Source organism: Plectropomus leopardus, chromosome 8, assembly GCF_008729295.1.
Source record: "Plectropomus leopardus isolate mb chromosome 8, YSFRI_Pleo_2.0, whole genome shotgun sequence".
NCBI classification, from domain to species: Eukaryota; Metazoa; Chordata; class Actinopteri; order Perciformes; family Serranidae; genus Plectropomus; species Plectropomus leopardus.
The window spans coordinates 23731162-23751289 of NC_056470.1; the positions used below are offsets into that span (position 1 = coordinate 23731162).

Genomic DNA, 20128 nt, shown 5'->3' on the forward strand with positions numbered 1-20128 from the left:
GTTTTGGACTCTGAATTGATTAAGTCCTGCTTCATATAAAGACAAAGTCAGGGAGCTCCACCATCCCAATGTGCAGAGACTTTGCTCTGAATAAATTTAGATTAAACAAGATTCTTGGAGAAGATATTCACGTCCTGTGGAGCTTTTTTTTCATTGAGACTGAGAGTGAACGTGCACAAGCTATTTACAGCTAGGCGACAGCTGTATTAGTTGCATAATGGCATAATGATTTCTGTTTATACATGACGACATATTTGCATCATATTGTCATTCATGTGCTAAGCTTGAAGCAGCAGTAGTAGAAGCACTTGTGTGGAAGTCATCGTGAATATTAGAATAAAGGTGCTTCACTGTGGTTATGTCCTTAGAGAGGCCTCTGTGAATGTGGCTTTTAATTGCTCTCACCATTACCTCCTAAAAAGACTTGCAAGACTTCAGCCAAGAACTTTAATAAGGCAGCATATGGTTAAGACCCAAAGTGGCATGTCCTATTAACACAACGTAAAGAGTGGGATATCTCAGGGTGTCACTGACATAGACTGAAGCACATTAGCCCCGTCGGCCTGTCGCCTGGGCAATCACCGAAAATTGTAAAGGGGACTCAGAGCAGGTATTATCCTCCTTCCTGCTCATTTCCTCAGTATTTGACTGATATATTTAATTTTATCAGCATATGATTTAAATAAGATAAATTACCAGCATGTTCACAGCTTAGCGTCATTTTCAGAAAACGCTCCCCTGCTGTTATTTTTTTTTTTTTTGTGGGGAAGGGGGGTGGGGGGTGAAAAGCTGAAATTGAAGAGGTAGCCTAATAGAGCATGACTTCTAGGAAAGGGTTCATTTGCAAAAACAGATTTCTCCATTTTTCTTTATTCAACTAAATCATGTTTGTTTTTTCAGCAATTCCTGTAAATATAAATCAAGTTGTTGGGTTGTTTTTAATGAGAGATCTTTTTTCTGTAGGATTATTTTCATAAATCTTGTTTTTTATATTTGATACACAAAGGAATATCAGTCTAAATAGCGTTTGTTTATTCATTTTAGAAATATGCTTGTATATGTGTTCTGCTTGTTGACAGTCATCTTATTTTGTTACGAGCAATGTGAGTCACAATAGTGAACGAAACAGTAGAAGTCAAATATTACATAATACAGTATATGTAAAAATTTGATGACTCAAACCAGGTGACCCAAACTCAGCTTTTGTGATGAATTGTGAAAAATGTATGCCACTTTAGATCCTGGGAATCACTTCTTCCTATAGAGCAACTTCATGTGTTTTGTCTTTATTTGTTCATTTTGGTCTTGTCTGTCCCTTACTGTAATTTATTGAAACTTCAATTAATTAATTCACTCATTTATTTTGAGTGTGTGTATGTGAGTTTAAAGCGCTTAGTAACTGCATGTTTTAAAAAGTGCTATATATAAAGCTTTGCTTTCTTACTTAACACTTAAGTCTTGATCCTGCCTTTCAGACTACCATCAAATAGTAAAATGACGTTCCCCTAAGTACTATTTGGAGTATAATCCCAGGTTGATCTGTGGTTTGATATCTGGTAATGAGGAGCTCACACTGTATTTGTGTTTGTTGTCAGATTAGGTGAGACAAAAAAGACTGGTAGCTACCAGTCCTCAACCTTCGTTAAAATTAGAAGTTAAATCTGAATCACCATCTGTGGGACGCATTGCTAAATAATCTTCTTTCACAGTTGAATTCTCTCTGAATGTAACTTGATCTGGTGAAAAAGTCAATACTTTTTGGGGTATTTTGAGAACACATAACAAACGGTTGTACACGTATGTATCCATTCATCCGTCTTTTTTTTCTGTCCATTTCTTTAGTCCCATTCATCGATTCAGTAATCCATACGACAAGAATTTGGCACTTAACTCGATGTAAAGACCACACCTTGGCAACAATTAGGATTCAACTCCGGTTGGAGTGGCCTGTTTGCATCGACACATAAGTTCATTATATTGGTCTGATGCCATATGGATCACTTCTGCTCTTCCACTGTCTCTCATTACATTATCTCGGATCAATAAGGCGCACCGCTGTTCATAGTAACCCACACCAGCAACTCTTGTTCTTGTCACTTATGGGTTAAAAGCCACTTTAAACCAGTTGGCCAGTGTGTGATACTAACGATATTAGCAACAATGAAACATACGAAAAGCACAAATGAACATATGTTGCCATCCACAAAGAGAACTGATTGTAACGTTGTTTTTTAATTGCTTTTAAAGGAGAACTATTGCCTCCTGTGCAGGAGCTTCCACATTAGCCTGCTTTGAAAGTGACTGTTTTGGTTAATCTTGTTATTTATTTCCTGTAGCCAAAGATTCCTCAAGGGCTATAGGGGGCTCATTAATGGAACTCCCTCTTTACCTTCAGGTATAATATTACTCATACCATGACTCAAGCTGTATCATGAAGTATTTGTATCACAGCCCACTATTCCCTGATGATGAGGACACCTATAAGAGCTTGTGGCTGTATATCAGGTTCAAAGAAAAGCAATTAGGCCTTATCTTCGTAGCATTTCTCAAAATATCTCACTAGGCTTTTCTCCTCCGTTCCATGACTGTCAACTATGATGCTACAGCTACCTTGAGAATTTTTGGTTTCATTTAGTGCCTTGTCAGAAACAAAGAATTGAAATTAAGCATTTTGAAAAGCTCCTGATACCAAACATTATTCATTTATTTTCAATTTACGTTGGTGTCAATAATAATTTTTTTCACAGCTCAAACACAGGCAGAAATTTCTAGATCCAGATTTATGTAAAGCAGAGAGTGACTTGTGCAACAAAGTGAGATATATGGTTATAAACCAAAGTACTGAACAATTTAAAATCTTAACCTTATGGAGGTCAAGGGATCGCTAAAGTTATTTGGATGCATTGTCTGGGCATTGTGAATGCTTGCACAAACTTTTTGTCAGTCAGTGCAATAGCTGTTGGTACATTTAGCTAATTGTGCTCTAGGAAAATCAAAAGATCAGAAAATTCATGAGGGCTTCATCCTCTGGGGAACATAAATGTCTGTACAAAATGTCATGCCATTTCATTCATTAGGTGCTGAGATTTTTCAGTCATGACTGAAACAGTGAATGGGCATAGTTACTCGCTTTTGACGTCAGTTTTGAACATAAAATATAATAGTTGCTTTGCAAAAGAAAACATGTGTTTTTGGGTTGACCACTATAGTTCCCAAGTTCCACTAAATCCTACACATTGGACCTTTAAAATTTCACATTTTTTGTATGGGATGCGGTAATGTAACTGCTATTCATGAGTATCTGCACAGATCCATAGAGAAAAAAAGATAAACCTGCACAGGTGCAGATTTAATTCAGTGTTTTTATTTAGACATCACTTGATCTAATGCAACAGACAGAATGGTGACCAGGCATAAGAGTGATGTTTGGAAGTGTTTAACAAAATAAAGAAAATTAATACAGTACAATCTATGTAACATTTAATTTGTGAACCAAGGCTAATATATTCAGTGTGAAGAGTTCAGAAAAATAGGCCAACTCTAAACACTACCTGTGTTTTTGCTCGGGTGTTCATATCTGACCCAATTCTTTTCTTTTTTTGTTATTTGAACTTTTATTGATTTTCAACATACATATAAATGAAGAGAAAAAAATGTGAAAAAATATGTGTAGGATGGTCTAGAAAAAAAAAAGTATAGTTCAAGCTATCTATCGACTTGTCATTTCTGAACCTGCTCTTATGTTATATATATCTTTTGCAAATACTCTACAATAATTTAATGTGAGTGCCCGCATATTAAAATGACTCAAAATGCCCATCCCTGGGTGCCAGCATAACGAGTAATGATACCATGATGGTGCAGCCAACAGAAAGATATTTTGATTTAGACATAAACAATGGAGCACTTTAAAACAGTTTCAGAGTACTGGAGCCACTATGGACCTGGCAAAAGCAGTAGCTGTTAAAAGTGATTAAAAGTCAGTCTGAATAGTCCTATAACTGCCATGTTGACGGGTGTTTCTGGAGGTAATTTTAGCAATAGTTGGTGAAATGGGTCTGGCAGTGGCCATTATGAAGTGCTGTAGTCTACGGTGCAAAGCTGATAATATCGAATAAAAACATTTGGAACATCTCTAGTGTTAGCATTAGCTGTAGCAGCTGTCAGCCCTGCTGGCTAGCCTGTTCCCCTGAATGCTAATCCAAAGCTAGAAATGGCAATTAGCTCTATTAGCATGCTGATCACTGTGGAGATGCAGATACACTGAGGAGGAGGCAGAGGGTCCTGACCTTATCAAAGACTGAGCGGCAGTGGCCATGATCAGAATACAGAGTGAGTGTGTTTCATTTTTCTCACAGAAAGTGAAAATTGTTCCCACAAATGTTGCAGTTTGTTTATTTTTTTTATAAGTCCCTGGTTTCTAGGTGGTTACAGTCAGTCAATGTCAGATCAAATATTACAATGCATTTGACGGATAAGGCAGGTGGTATTTCAGCTTTTAACAAGTTCTTTTAGAATGGCATTTCCATCTAAAACACTTAAAAACACATTAAAAAAACCATAAAAAAAACATACTGCTGCATTTGGGTGATATGTCACTATGTAAATGGCTGTTGTACACTTGAGTTCATTACAGTCAAAAATTCAAAGTTGTTAAAAAAAGACTACATTGGCGTGTTGTTCGTTTTAATGAAGGAATATAACACCCAAAGAAACGATATAACTCTTTATTGTGTTTGAGGATGACACTGGAGTGGCATGGGGCCGCAAGCAAGTAGACCCACGCCAGTAAAGAACAAATTTGTTTTTAAATTTATTTTTGGTTTTGATCCCTCCATAAATTGTGGTTAAAAAGACTAACACAGACAGAGAAAGAGTCCACAGCTACTCTATCAGAATCAGAATCAGAAATACTTCATTGATCCCCAGGAAAAATTGTGGTTAGTTACAGTCGCTCTAATGCCAGCATAGAGAATTATAGCAAGTAGAATTAAGTACAAGTATGTAAAAACATAAATGTAAATAGAAATACAGTAATAGTAACCAATTAGTACAATATGTAAATATTTTTTAAAATAAAGTATCTGTTATATGTTGAGTATGTACGTTTGTAAAAATATAAATATGAAAAAATTAACTAATAGACAATAAGCAGTTATATGTGAATATTTAAATTACAGTAGGGATAATGTGCTCAGTGTGTAAAGTGTGCAAAAGTAAGTGTCTTATGCTACAATACAATGTATAAAACTGTTATGTAAGTTCAAAATAAGAAAATATAAATGCGTGTGCAGCTCTATGAGACTGCTCACATGCAGAGTGGTGCTTTGAGCTAAATGTTAACACCAGCATGCTAACAGGCTCCCTAAAGGTATTAGAATTAATCATCTGGGGACCATTAAGATCTGTAGCAAATTTCACTTAAAACCAAAATTGTCAGTTTCATTGTGTTGCTACTGGAAGACAAGTCAGGGGATCACAAAAATTAGGCGGCTATATTCTCTGGTGACCATGACTCTCTGTGTCAGATTTCATATTAATTTATACAATAGTTGTTAATATTTCAGTCAGGGTTGTCAGATATTGCCAATGAAAAGATAAATGCAAATGCTATTTGCAATCAGGCTTGCATTCAGTCCTGACAAAATGCAAGCAAGCAAGCAAAGTTTATTTATATAGCACCTTTTGCAGACACCGGTCACAAAGTGCTCCACAAACAAAATAAGATAATAAAATAAAAACAAATAAAACCCAGATAAAATATACAGTGAGATCAGATAAATACACAGGATTAAAACACTACATGGTACCCAAATGCCTGTCTGAACAGGAAGGTTTTTAACTGCTTCTTAAATGACTCCACAGGGTCCAGTGACCACAAACTAGCTGGGGGACTATTACAAAGCTCGGTGGCTGCCGAGTGGAAGGACTGATCTCCCAGAGTCTTGAAACGCGTCCGAGGAACACTTAGAAAACCCTGAGAGGCAGATCTAAAAGCTCAGCTTGTAGTTTAGGGAAATAAGAGGTCACATATGTAAAAGTATCACATAAGGAATACAAATTGTGAGCACTTTTCTTAATTGATCTTTGGTAACATGAACAATGAATTAAACAGGATTTGCTTATACCAAACAATACTAAATACACCATTTCACTGATAGCGTGAATGTTGCAGAATAGCCGCAGTCTCACTATTCTCACCCGAGTGAGACACTCGTTATAATTAAAGTTGCCCCAACACATACTACAGCCTTTTGATATGTCTACAGTATGCTTAGAATTAAAACTACAGGTTATGGACAAGCTGTCATTCATAGAATAGAGCTCATTAAGTCTCGCAGTGGGAGGAGAAGCTGTAGTGACTGCCACTCGGGATGAACAATTACCGCTTCGCGAGGATTATTCTAAAGAAACACCAGGCTTAAAAAAAACTCAATTTTCCTGAAGCTTAGTTTGACATAACAAAGCTGGAGGCACAAGAGACTCGCAACGAGACACACCAGCTTTCACCTCCGGCTTTTACGCTATTGATGCACATCAGCCACGGAAGTTTGTAAATCAAGAGGGAGAACAGTTTAGAAGATGCAAAAAGGAGCGAGTATAATGATGTTGAGAGGTCAAGCGGGGGAACGCAGGCAAAGATGGAGCCATATCTCCCTGAGGGTGACCTATGTATGTATGTATGTATTACTAGAAGACAAAGATGCGGTCCCTCAGTCCCCAGGCTTTCCCATGTCGGCCCCCCACCTGTGCCCTCACCAAGCTGGGGATCGATCCCTGGTTGCCCGCCTCCACTCCCATGCTTCGGACTCTTCATTAGGCCCGGCCTGCCAGAGAGGAGGCTCTAATTGGCGAGGGCCACTGAGAGCCAGCATCCTCGTCTGCCACGCTCTCAGAGAAAGGGCTGCCAGGCATCAGCCGCTCCCACTAATCTTCCCCATTATTCTTTGCTCTACTGTGGGAGCAGGAAAAACAGCCAGCCTGTGGTTCATGTGTTCATGAGTGTGTAGTGTATGTTATGTTTAGGTGTGTTTTTGTTCCTTTGTGAGCTTTGGTCGAGCCTCTGGGCTAATGGGAGCACAGGTCTAAGCAGATCATGTGAAAAACAGGACACCATTACACCCATCTACGACACTTGTTGACAGCTTAGTCTTTGAGGACTTGAGCTTGAGCTATTTTTTGCTGTTCTTTGGGATGTTTTTCACGTGTTCTGCTTAGCACTTCACTTTCCATTGTGTGAACAATTCTGAAACAACCATTAAGAGCTTTTAGAGCACATAAACACTGTAAGCGCTGCCTATATATCATACATGTCTCTTCATTGAACAGTTGAGCTCTGGTGATTCATACTTCTAATAGGTCCAATTTCATTCCTTAATCATCGTGATTAAACATTTTAATTTAGAAATTAAATCAATTTACATCATGGCAATAATAATTTGCAGGTTTAGTTACAATCTGTGACGGACTAATGAGAAATTTTATTAAACTATTTTTACTTGCTTCATCCAACAGTGGCGTGACGGGTCATTCTGGGTTTGGGGACAACAAGCATAAGAAGGACACCAGGGTCAGACATGGTCAGGGCAGCACTCAAAGGAGGTTTTAGGAAGGATGGAGGGGGTATAAACAACTTACATTACATGCACATTTGCAGTCAATAAAGCTGATATATTGTGTAGAATATATTAAGTTAAATTTATTTATTTCCCGTGAGACCTTCACTGTGGACAACGAGGACAATTACACCAATCACACCGAATCATAGCACAGTTATATATCAACACAAATTACATTTATTTTCTATAAAATTAACAAAAAGTGAAGAACTCTTATCACTGGACTTCTTTTCATAAACTCCTAATAACCAGCTGGATCAAAGTGTAACGACCCTGCCAGATGCGGTTGTTTGGCATCAGATGCAAAATATTTCTGAATTTATTGTACTGTAAAGTGGATTAATGACACATAGAATGTGCAGAATGATTTGTTAGAAATGAGACAGCAGGAAAACAACAAACACAGAAAAACAAAAATAGTTTCAGCCTCAAGCAAAATTATTTTCAGTTCAACCACACTTTTTCTTAACTCTTTTTTTTAAATGAAGGAACCAGCAAACATCATCATAAATCAATAATATTAATATTTAACATCTCAAACATTACAGGTACACAGAAGACAAGGTAGTTTTATTATATGATCAGAAAAACGTCCATAGAGAGAAGACAGCAGTGTGAAGAAAAAATCACCAACACTCATCCACACTCCCTCAGTACACTCACTCACATACAGTAACACACACAATACTCTCCCTCCTCAGACCCTCGTTTGTCCTCTTATTCTCTTTCCCTCCACTTTCTCCATCTGCCTCCTCTAAACTCATCTGGAGCCCAATGACTCTCCGGTTCAGCTGTCACACAGATTTTTTGAACTGGGCAGACGGATTATATCATCACCTGCAGTCTTTCACAGGTAGTTCATGTACAGAGGATTCACTGAGGTTTTCACATAACAGAAAATCACAGAGCTGAATAACATGGCGCTTTGACATGCATGTTTGTGTCGATGTTGCCATCTAGTGGAGAGAGACTAAAACCTATGAAACCTGAGCAAACTGGCTTTACTTTCAAAAACATGGGAAGCAGGCAATGAGCAACTTAAAAATCTAGGACAAAATGTCTAGAATACTATATTTACAACTGTCATAATTCCATACATATTTTTTTAATATGAGTTATGTAATTTTCAGGTGATTTTCTTAGATTTTTTGCTAATTTTTTGCTGAATTTTGGGTCATTAAAAATAATTATCTAAATCGACTTATGTCTTTTTTAATAGACAAGTGATTAGTAGATCCCACAGAAGTAAAGCTTGAAAGATGATTGGAATGTGCAGATATACTGAAACTGCAGCGTTATGTTTGGGAGCAAGAAATACTTCACAAAAAATTATGTTCTGCAAACTTAGGACTTTCATTTATTTATATATTTTCTCGTTTATTTTCTTATTTAATATTCATGTCATCCTAATACATTTCGGTTATTTGATTTTTTTGTGTCATTTTCCAGTTTTTATTGGTTTTAGCTGCCAGGTATTTGTTTTATTTTTATGGATTTTTTCATAATTTTTTTGTTAGGGTTGTTTTCATATGTTAAGTATCCTTCTACCAGGGATAAAATGTGGATCGGGGCATTGCTGTAAAAGAGCTTAACCCTCGGTGAGTTTTGCCTGAATAAACAATGGTTGATGATGATGATTGTGAGTTCACTTATCCAAATAGAAAATCAGCTGTTTTTTGGTTTAAGTTTGAACACCTATAAAGTCGAAAATCACAAAGGAGCAGATGAAAAGAATGATTCCTAGCATTGATATTTAAAATACATTTTTATGTTGCCATAGCTACTGAGGCTATGAGCAGGAGGCCTTGCACTTATTATCCAGAAATGAAATTCTGCCAGAACGTTACGTGACCCTTCGAGCAAGAACAGAGACTGAAGTAATTTTAGATGTGGAACCGCTGGTGCTCTGCAATAAGACATGATGACATTTTGTCTGTCAGGTTACAAGCTTTAGTCTCCTGATGTACAGTGGATATGGATCCCAGAATAAAGTCTCCTATTGACCTCTGTATGAAAGATCTAAAGGAGGGATGTAAAAGTAGTTAGAGTGGTTTTTCACTGATAATAGTTAAGGTGAACATCCTTTGTGCTGTTTCTTACAGTATCTTTTCTGTCTTTCAGGTGACACTTATAACAAGGACCACTTCAGGATCACTTAGGAGTGAGGAGTCTTGGACGAGAACATAAGGGTAGGGATTGTTACAAGAGGGAAGAGCATGACTTATCAAAATCTCCCCATTTACACTTTCCCAGTTTTTCCGCGTCAACTGTAATATGACCTTTGATGTATGACTTACACACTGCGTGTTATGTTGAATATGTGAAGAAAACTTTTTTTAATCTCGTATGCCTCCACATTGAACAAAGAATCCAAAAAAGTGAACATTGTTCATGAATACAGTAAATGGGGAGTTCATTGAACAACAGCAAAACTCTATTAAAACATAAGTCTTTTAAACAGTCTCACACAACTAAATAATCCAAGTCTTATTTATTGAGTCATATTCTCGGTAAAATCAAGATCAATCAAGTTAACAAATGCAGAGAAAATGTTGTTTTTGCAGGTTAAGTATTCCTTTAATGCAGGGATACTCAGCTTGCTTTGCCCGTGGGCCACTTTTGTGAAATGCCAGGAGGCCAATAAATAAACAAACATTAATAATTAATTTATAAATAATTAGCAATTGGAAGATCCTCTCTTGGCACAACAAACTCTATTTTAATACTTCTTTATGCACGCTGCCACTTTATTTACATTCAAAGTACCAAAAACTAAATTTAAAAAAAAATCTCTGTGTGAATGAATTTAAATTTTTATTGTGAATTAGAAAATGGTTGGTGGGCTGTTTGGCACCCCATTGTGAGTCAGATTTGGCCAATGGGCTGCAGGTTGAGTAGCACTGCTTTAAGGCCACTTTACTGCCACTGCTTTTACTGCTTATTTCACTAGAGCAACACCCATATACAGTCAATAGATTAATAAGCTGCACTTTGGTAATCGAGCTTTACATTTAGTGTCTCAGACAAAAATTATTGGGAAAAATATAACAGGATATTTTGTTTGGGTTTGGGATAAACCAGTGACATATTTCAAGAAATGTCTGCATTACTATTTCTTACTGGGTAGACAGCAGTCAATGTGGTTATACAATCATCAGTTCTGTTTTCGTTTCTCTTCAGAAGAGATGAAAAAACATGTCAAACAAACATAGCTGCAGAGAGTGCTTTCACTTGTAGTTAAACCCTGTTGATCTTCTTGTTTTCTTGGAGTCTAGAAAGGTTGTTGAATTAAGCCAGGTAGTACAATGTGTAAAAGTTTGTTGATTTCAGCCGAGTAAGTAGTTTTTAATACTTTATGACGATTTCTTGAGTAGTTTTGACCACCACCACGCGGTAGCATGACATTGGCTCACAGTCCAAATGACTTTATGCTCAACATAGAGGAGATGTTAACAATTATATTCACATATATATCTATATTTTCATGTGGATATTCAACAATAATAAATACATCCGCGATGGTGATATTACTTTCCAAAATACACCTATTAGATCAGCAAATTACCTGACTTCACTCTATGCATAAAAGTAAAAGTAATAATTGATAAAAGGTTGGCTTTTAAACGATCGAGTGAGGCTTCCCATTACAACAACTATCTTTGTTTCCTTCCTATTTAGCTTACGTTGTGCGTCATGACGTCAGAGCTGGCAGGGAGAGCAGACCGTGGGGCGGACGGTACTCGGAGGAGGGGTGCCGCTCGCTGAACGCCTGTGTCAGCTCCAACAGTTTGCTATCACCCGTGTAAGTGTGAAATATATTTTTAGTTAGTTTGTGTTTTTTCGGGGAGTTTTACCGTCAGTTTGTGCCCGTGTGTGATGCGTGCTGTGTCTCGGTGTAGCGAAGAAAAGCTGTTAGAGTGTCGGTGTAACGTTAGATGTTTCATCGTATTAGCAGCTCTGTACAATGACACACTAACGGGACTGTCAACCTGAGTCCGTTAACACACTGCTGCTACTCACTGACAACCCTGGCCGGTCTGAACTAACATTTCAACGTTTTTCTTTAGCTTTATACACAGTGTTTGGCGTAATTTTACAACACACGAAGGCTCATCTGTTATTACTTAATTCTGCAAGGCGTAAAGTACATTATGTGTTAACCTTTCTCAACTTAACTTTCCCAATGGTCGCTCTATTTTAACTTCTTTTGTGTCATGACATTACTATGCGGTTGTTTTTGGTGATATTAAAATGTTATCGACTATTGTGTACAACAGGTTTTTCTAATTGCACGAAATAATCAGCAGCAGTAGTTAATATTCGTGGCTTCTGGAAATATTTGATTTCACATTATCCTCTAGTTTTCAGACTTTGTTAGCTTGTTATGGACTCTTAAGCAAAATACAACTTGTGATGATAGATGTTTAGCTCCAATAATTGATGAAAATTTGTATTTATATGCTATGATGCTGTCATATTCATGTCTTATGGTATTAGTCAGGGCCCTGTCAGTTGCTTGCAACCTACATAAGTTTGAATAAACCCTCAAACAGGGTTTATTTAAGTCTCAACTGACTAATGCAATCTGTTGGGCTAAAGACATTTCATGGCCCGGTAAGGATGGACATCCGCAGCCTCATTAGATCTGATGCCTAGTACTTTTACAGAGCATTTTTTTCTACCCGAAACCTATTATTATCAGTGTCTGGGAGACAGACACACTCTCTCTCTCTCACACACACACACACACACAGGCAGGGAGATGCAGAGAGTACTATGTGCCAAGGAAGCATTTAGAGGATTACTGTTTCCATCTCACTTTTCTTTTCTTTTTCTTTATTTTGAAGACCTGTGGGCCTGATGTAGCAGGTTGTCACCTCCTCTGCAATGAAGGAAATCCACTCCAGTGTCGTGATTATGGACTGAAGGTTTGTTTTCACCCTCTTACTCTATTCATCCAGTGTGATAACTGTTTCCATATCTTTCTCCAGCTGTGATCATATATGTGTGTGTGTGTGTGTGTGTATGTGCACACACACACATGCATACATATAGCGGGTTTGAAGTGTCCGGTATGACATGATGTATCCCTACTATCTGTTCAGCATACTCTGCTAAGTGGCTGAGAGCTTGGCTGCCCCTTCAGGGCATTGCTAACGCAGCCATTCATGTCTCACTCCGACAGTCAGACCACCACGATGACGCTGCCCTCCTCCTCCGCCTCCTCCTCCTCTCCCGCTGCACTCACGTTGTGCCTTCCCCGTTAGGAGCTGAGCTTAGAATTGAGAGTCTTTGTACGAGTGCAATGTTTTTGTGTATATGCGTGTGTGTTTGCGTGCACGGTGCTTACAAAACAGAACTCAGTGGTCTCCAAAGATGGAGTTGCCTCTTCCTCTGACTTGTGATCAGCTTCATGTAATGCTTCAGCCTGGATGTGGTGAAGATGTGCTTATTCCAGATCAGATCACAAGATTATCACAGTTTGCTATATGCTCACCCGACTGTCACAGTCAGAGGCTGATTAACTGGCCGTGTGTACAGGAAGCCAGCATTTTTCACAACATAGAGCTGCAGACACTTGATCATAAAGATGATGTGAATTGGATTATCGTTAAGGTTACACATGTGATGATTTCATTTATTTACCATGTTGCTAGAGACTTATATTTTAGAGACAAAACACTTTTGAAGTGAAAATGTAAGATACCGTACAGTGAAGTTTTACTTGTCTTCTGATATCAGGTCTCATATTGAGCAATCTTTTGATCGTTTACATTAAATATAATAAGGTATGTGTGTCTATTTGGCCATAAACACATGAGGGTTGAGTTATAAAATACATAACAGTGAGACTGTTAAGTGAAACAACTCTGTCTTGCAAGACTTACTGTTCCGCATGACAGTAATATGTCCAAAAACACTGCTGTCCCATATTCTAGTGGCAATTGTTTTTATGATCGGTGTAAAACGTTTGGTTAAATAAGTTACATCTCCTCTGGATTGCTCCGATTTCTGCAGGTTTGGTAAATTGTCCATAAAAATGAGCTGCAAGCTGCCTTTAGGTGTCACTTTGAATGCGACTGCATTTGTCAGTTTATGCAGATGTGTTAGCCCTGTTACAGACTCTGCTGTGTCCATAATGAACCACACCCTTTCACCTAATGTATGCCATGTAAAGGCTTCAGCCCCCTGTGCCCCTGAATAGGTTCAGTTCTATAAAGGATAGATGAATGGGTCCTTTATTTGGTGTTACACAATCATTTTTTGTATCTAATAAATAAATAAGTGAAGTGAGGAAAAACAAACACATTTCTCTTGTTAGGTTGTAAATGCTGGGTTCCCTTCTGCTGTAGATGAAAACATTGTGTAATGTAGAGAGAAGGACAGTTACTGCAATTTTTGGCAGCAGTACCTCTGGCAGTGCTTGTGAGTGGGAAGTTTGTGAGGGATCATGTCATCGGTGCTGCTTTAGAGACCTTCTGATTGGTGAAGGCACCTGGACGGAAATTTGTATCGCAGGAGGCTATATATGTACATCCTAGTGTTACCAGTGACATTGACCACAGGACAAGGGAATTGACCAAACCAAAGTGCTTATCAGCTCAAATCATGTAAACGTCTAAAATCTGCAAAGTTTTACAACTTAATCATAAATCACCATTGTATCTGTCTGTATGGTGAGGTGTGTTCAACCCCTTCGAACTTGAGCAAATTGCTTTTACTTCTTTCAAAAACATGGGAAGAAAGCAATGGGCAACTTAACAAAATATGGCACAGAAATTAGCAGGAAATTAGCTTAAAAAGTAACAGGAATATTACCTGAAAATTAAATAAACCAAAATGAAATAAAAATCAAAAGTAACGTAAGTAAAGTCATGGTTTTGCTGTAAATTTCATTGCTCTTTTTCTCCCAAACAAATGACGTAAAATGTTTCATAAGAGATTCAAAACATAATCTGTTGTTTTGTAGTCCTTTAAGTCAAAACAATCTCAGCATCATTTGAGCAGTGATTTGGCTCTGTGCTCTCAACCAAAGGTCAGCCATAACTAAAGAGGAAGTGTTGTATTTTAGAGCGGAAACACTCTTTTTCCTCTCTCCTTGTCCCCTTCTCTGTCTCACCTTTGCCCTTCTGCAGCAGGACTTTACTGTGAGACTTAATTGAGATGCCAAAGACTAAAATCTTTTTTTTTTCTCCGCAGTAATCAGGGTTTTTTGTTTACCAATACCATCAAGAAACCTGTACAAGTAAAACATTTGGCTGTACCATCCTGCTTCTCCTGTAACTGTGGACAGACTGGGTTTATTCTCTCCAGTAGGACTGACGACCAGAATGAAGGTGAAATTCCTTAATAAAAGCTGTAGTTTCTAGTGGCAACGAGTTGCCTGCTTCCCTCTGATCCCTTCCTGTTTGAAGACAGAGGCAGAAAAGAAGTCGGGGTCACACAGCGTCACAAGAGTTTGCACTTTAAAATAAAGCTGTGGTCCTTGTTTGAGTATTAAAGGATAGGTTCACATAGGATATTAAAAGAGGTTGTAACATTGCAAGATACCCACTTGATTTGTCTAACTTGGCCAGTTGAATCACCACATTAGCAACTTTTAAAGATAATTTTTTCAGGGAAGCAGGACTATTTATTTTATTATTATTAAATATATTGGCATTGCCTTCTGCACAAAACTGTATTATTTTGATCGCCCCTTTGTTTAAATGTGTTTCCATGTTATGTTTAGATGGTGAGCTTTATATGAGTGGCTGTTAAATACTCTGAGTGTAAAAGTTGTCTGTACATGGTTCTCAACATGTTGGTGGCTGAGCTGATGCTGAAATTATTAGAGCAGCCCAGATGACACTGCAAGCAGTTCAGAGGTTTAAGACTGGATCTGTTAACCTCTAATGTAATAATATGGACCAAACATAGATCCTATACCAGGTTTCTCCTCTGATTGTCTGGCGGGTTGAATTGGGAAAAAATGGTTGCAAAAGTTCTGTAGTCTTAGCCTGGCTTAACCACAACAAACTACAGAGAAGCTCGGTTTTCAACACAGAGGTAGCTTGAATTCAGGACACCTTTACTCCAGTATACCTTTACATAGCAAATAATGGTTTGCTGCTATATTAATGGTTGAATGCCACATACAGAACTGTAAAGTTTGGAGGTCGGGAGGAGGAATACTTTATTTCACGTTAATCTTCTCCGAGAGTGTAGACGATATTGCAGACCTGTGGTCTCAGTGTCAAGCCCAATATCATGCTCATAGAAAAAGCTTCAAGACCACAGCTTGGATTTGCTGATCCCCTTACTGGGCTGCAGAGGTGTCTGGTTACCTGAGCTCAAAGACCTGACTGAAGGGTTATTTAAATAGGTGACTATACAGATGATTTATATCTCACTGCATGAAGTTGTTCTCACCTGCTGGCACCACAAAGAGCCAGATGTCCTATTGCCTGATTACAGGGCAAGTTTCTCTCCTCAGTCGCACACAGTGTGTGTTGACCCTGACACGCATTCCCTGTCTCATTCCTTATGGCTGTGCGCCTTTAACACAATCTCTGGTATGAGATTTCAGCTGGTGTGTAGGTGGTTTCCAGCATGTTGACAGTTGATGATGCCTTGCCAGAGCTGGTGGAATACGAGCTATGCTGGCCAAGTCTGCCTGGCCACTGTTAAACACCTATCAGGTTAGTAAATGAAAGCCACTTTGCAAGACTTTAAATGTATTACATACTATACTAATTCCTCCCCTTGTCCACTGGAAACCCCCTTTGAGAACATCTGTCCTTAAAGTAAACAGCAAGAGAATGAGATCCTCAGTACCACCACTCTCCATCAGCACAGACACATTAGGTCTGCGCTGAGTGTTGTTATAGCTGTAGTCAACATGGAGCAGTGTCAGTTCCGTGCATGTGGTGAATTATTCATTAGGACACTTGCTGTGGTGTTGAGCACAGATGCAGAGATGTGCTTTTAAACAAGGCTTCCCTTGTAAAGGTACAGCTCCTTCCAAAATGTTTAACGTGCAGCCTGATGACTCGCAGCCAGTCTTCAATTATTTTTGTATGTTTGAATTCTCTGTTGCTATCTTTGTTCACTCCCCACCCCCCCAGTACAAACTGTAACTGATACTAGGGCTGCACAATTTGCAAAAAGATTATTCTGGCAGATATTGTGATTGGGATATGAGTTGCTATTTTTATTTTTGTTTTTGTCATCTAAGTTTTGATTCAAGTTTATGGATAAGTCAAAATTCAAGAAAAAAGACCAAACACTTAAATATACACAATACAGACATCTTAAAAAAATTATATATATAAAACAAAAATAAAAATAGCAACTCATATACCAATATATATATATACACAATCCTCTTATGTTCAGCATCTGATTTGTTTTAACATAACGGAGCACATCATCAGTTGTTACATACTACAGTTACCACATATCCTTAACTTGGAGTGACGGCAATTGAAAATAAAAAATAAAAAAATAAAATAAACAAGAGTACACCTCCATGTGTAGGCACCTATTTACATCTTTTATATACTATATGTATCATCTAAACTAGCTACCATCAATTCAATGGAAGCATTATCAGTCATCAGCTTCACCCAGTCAGTAATTTCTGGTCTAGCCTGATTGTACGTTGTTATTTTAATGGAAATTTAATTTTTTGCATTTCATTTTCACTGAAAAAAATCTAAAAATGATGATGTGAGTTTTGCTGGGGTCTGTACCAAACTAGCGTATTCCCTTATGTTTAGCATCTGATTTGTGTGCTAAGCCATCTCTGCAGTAATGCTTCATTTAAATTGGTATGTTGTGATGCATTTTACCTTTAGAAAAAACTGCAGCTCCTGCAATTTTATATAAGATTTTGATAATAATTCAACTAACTGTGCAGCCCTACCTGATACTTGCATTCATGTGCAACCACAATAGCAACATAACAGCTCTGCTGGGGAGATTAAATAAAATAAGTTAGGTCTCTTTGTTGCTTTGTCTTTGCAGCCTCCCACCTTGCAGACTCTGTTAGGTAGTCTTAGATGATTCATACTTGCATCACACCCTGTATACCACATGTTGTTCCCTTTATGTGTTTGTATGTGTGTGTCGAGTATGTTATTTGTTTTTTGTTGTCAGAAACATTTTGTACTTTTTTTCACAGCAACATGAGTGGGGGGTGGTAACGAGGGATATAGTTACAGATGGCAGTGGCTCTTGTTGCCTAAGAGATAAAATAAAATCTGAAATATTATGTAACTTCCACATCCACAGTTTGAGATTTTACTTTAGTTAACGGACCAGTGTGCATAATGTGGTGAATATATTGACAGAAATACAATGTAATATAAGAAGTATGTTTTCTTTTCTTTTTGTTAAGATTAAAGATATTTTAAAAAATAAGTGTATGCAGCTTAACACTGATATGGGCGTGAATCTGTCTCCATCTTGGCAGCTGTTAAAGGCAGCATTTTTTCATTCTTCAATTTTTGACAGTCTGGGGTCATTCAGAAAACACACATGCATTTTTTCATGTCTGCATGTGTAGGAGTAAATTAGGCCTTTTTTTCTGGTTTGTCTTGTTCCTGGAAAGCTGAGTGCAACTCTGGCACCAGGGCCTCCCCGTGGGTTTCATCTTGCACAATAGGGCGTTGTGCCTGCCTCTGTCAGGGAACTACCTGCCATTCACCTCCTCATTCAGACACACTTTGTGTTGAGCGCCCGAGCTGAACCCGACACGGCCAGGCGAAACACGCCGTGGACGGGACGCCTTTGATCCAGTCTGGCCTCTTTCACTCCCTCTGTAACTCTCTATCTCTCCTCTCTCACTTACTTGCCCTGTCTGATACAAAGAGTTGTGTCTCTTATCACACTCTTTGCAGTATGCTGAAGTCATCTCCTGCACTGTCAGAGCTGACACAACTGTGCTATTCTCTGCCCCCCCCCGCTACACATACACATACACACACACAAATACAATAACGATTGTTCCTGTTTCCTGCCTATGCTGTCATTATGCAGCTGCTGAATGAGATATGGTCCAGTTTCCATCAGTCAAAGACAACACACATAAACACACACAAACATATGTACACATATACACATTTACACACAATATAATTCCCGCTATCTCTCTCTTTCTCTTTCCTTCTCTGTCTTTGTCTGATAAAAACACACACACACACACACACACACACACACACACACACACACACAGATTTGTGCATGTGCTCACACACAAACATCGCGGCCAGAACTCTCTGGCCTAATTCCCCTCTTATTGATGTGTGTCTGTCAGTGAAAGAGGCGCAGCACAAAGAGCAGCAATGGGCCTGTGTGTGGCTCAGAGGGAACAAAGAGTGGTCTATTCCATGCCAGCTCTCAGACTCTTCTGGAAACACAGCATGGGCTTGTTTAAGCTATGGCCATATTTTGAGTTAACTGACTGTATGTTCAGCAACGAACAACAACATGGCTGCTTCAGTGTCAAAGAGCAAGGGCCAGATTGACCCCTACTTGTGTTGGTCAAGCCCAGTACCCAACTTTTTTATGTTAAGTGTAGAAATCAATGGAACAATCAAAAAGAAACAGTGCTCAGGTTGTTGAGCAGATATTTGGTCTGGAACAACTATAACTATTGCAAAACTTGCATGAAAAAACTATGCAACTTTCAGGGCTCCCACAGTCATAGAAAACCTGGAGAAGTCATGGAATTTCTCAATTACATTTTCAAGGCCTGATAAAGACATGGGATCAGTAAAATTCATTGAAAGTTGTGGAAAAGTCATGGCATTTTGTTGTGTGTAATCAAATATCAAGAGAAATCTTTTACCAGATTAACATAACTGCTAATTTCTGCAGCTGTCAGCTTGTCGTCGCTCTAATAAATGTCGAGGTGTGACAACAATTTGTTAACTATTATGTATGTTTGTTTATTTTCTCCCTGCGTTTCTATCTTTAGATTCATGTATGGCAGCTAGCTGGAATTTTGTTCGAACAGAGTTTGCATATGTTTGAAAAATGCCGGGCAAGTTGGAAAAGAAAAAAAAAATATTGTGGCACCTTGAAAAGTCATGGAAAAGTTTTGTAATATTATCCATGAAAATGTATTGGAACCCTGTACTTTACACTCACTGATACATAATTTATCTCATGTTGTGCTAGATTGCACAAGGTCTGCTTTATCACTTGAGCTGTCACTCTTACCAATATAACTCTGGGGCTTAATCTCCTTTTTAAATAATCACCATTGATTGTCGTCTTTGTTTCAATAATGATAATGGACTCGATTTCAAACACTTTAGTGCCACATGAATAAAACTGCAGCTGTTTTCCATCCAGAGAGCTCAAGTGAACATCATCAGGGAGCTGTGATATTGTAATCCGTTGTTAAATACTAGCACTTGGCAGAGCTTGTTGAAAGGTCCAGTGTGTATGATTTAGAGTGACAGTATTGACAGAAATGGAATTGCATATAATAAGCAAGTTTTCATTAGTGTATAATCACC

General features: G+C 38.3%; 1 protein-coding gene across 7 annotated transcripts in view; it reads left to right on the top strand.

The window, feature by feature from the left end:
• The first annotated feature begins 11359 nt into the window (after positions 1-11359).
• tmcc1a (transmembrane and coiled-coil domain family 1a) overlaps positions 11360-20128 on the top strand; it is a 52021-nt gene continuing 43252 nt past the window's right edge. For all 7 annotated transcript variants that reach the window (XM_042491593.1, XM_042491595.1, XM_042491596.1 and 4 more), the window contains exons 1-2: positions 11360-11421; positions 12467-12547. The gene's annotated coding sequence lies outside the window, so the exon portion shown is untranslated. The remainder of the gene's footprint in view (positions 11422-12466; positions 12548-20128) is intronic.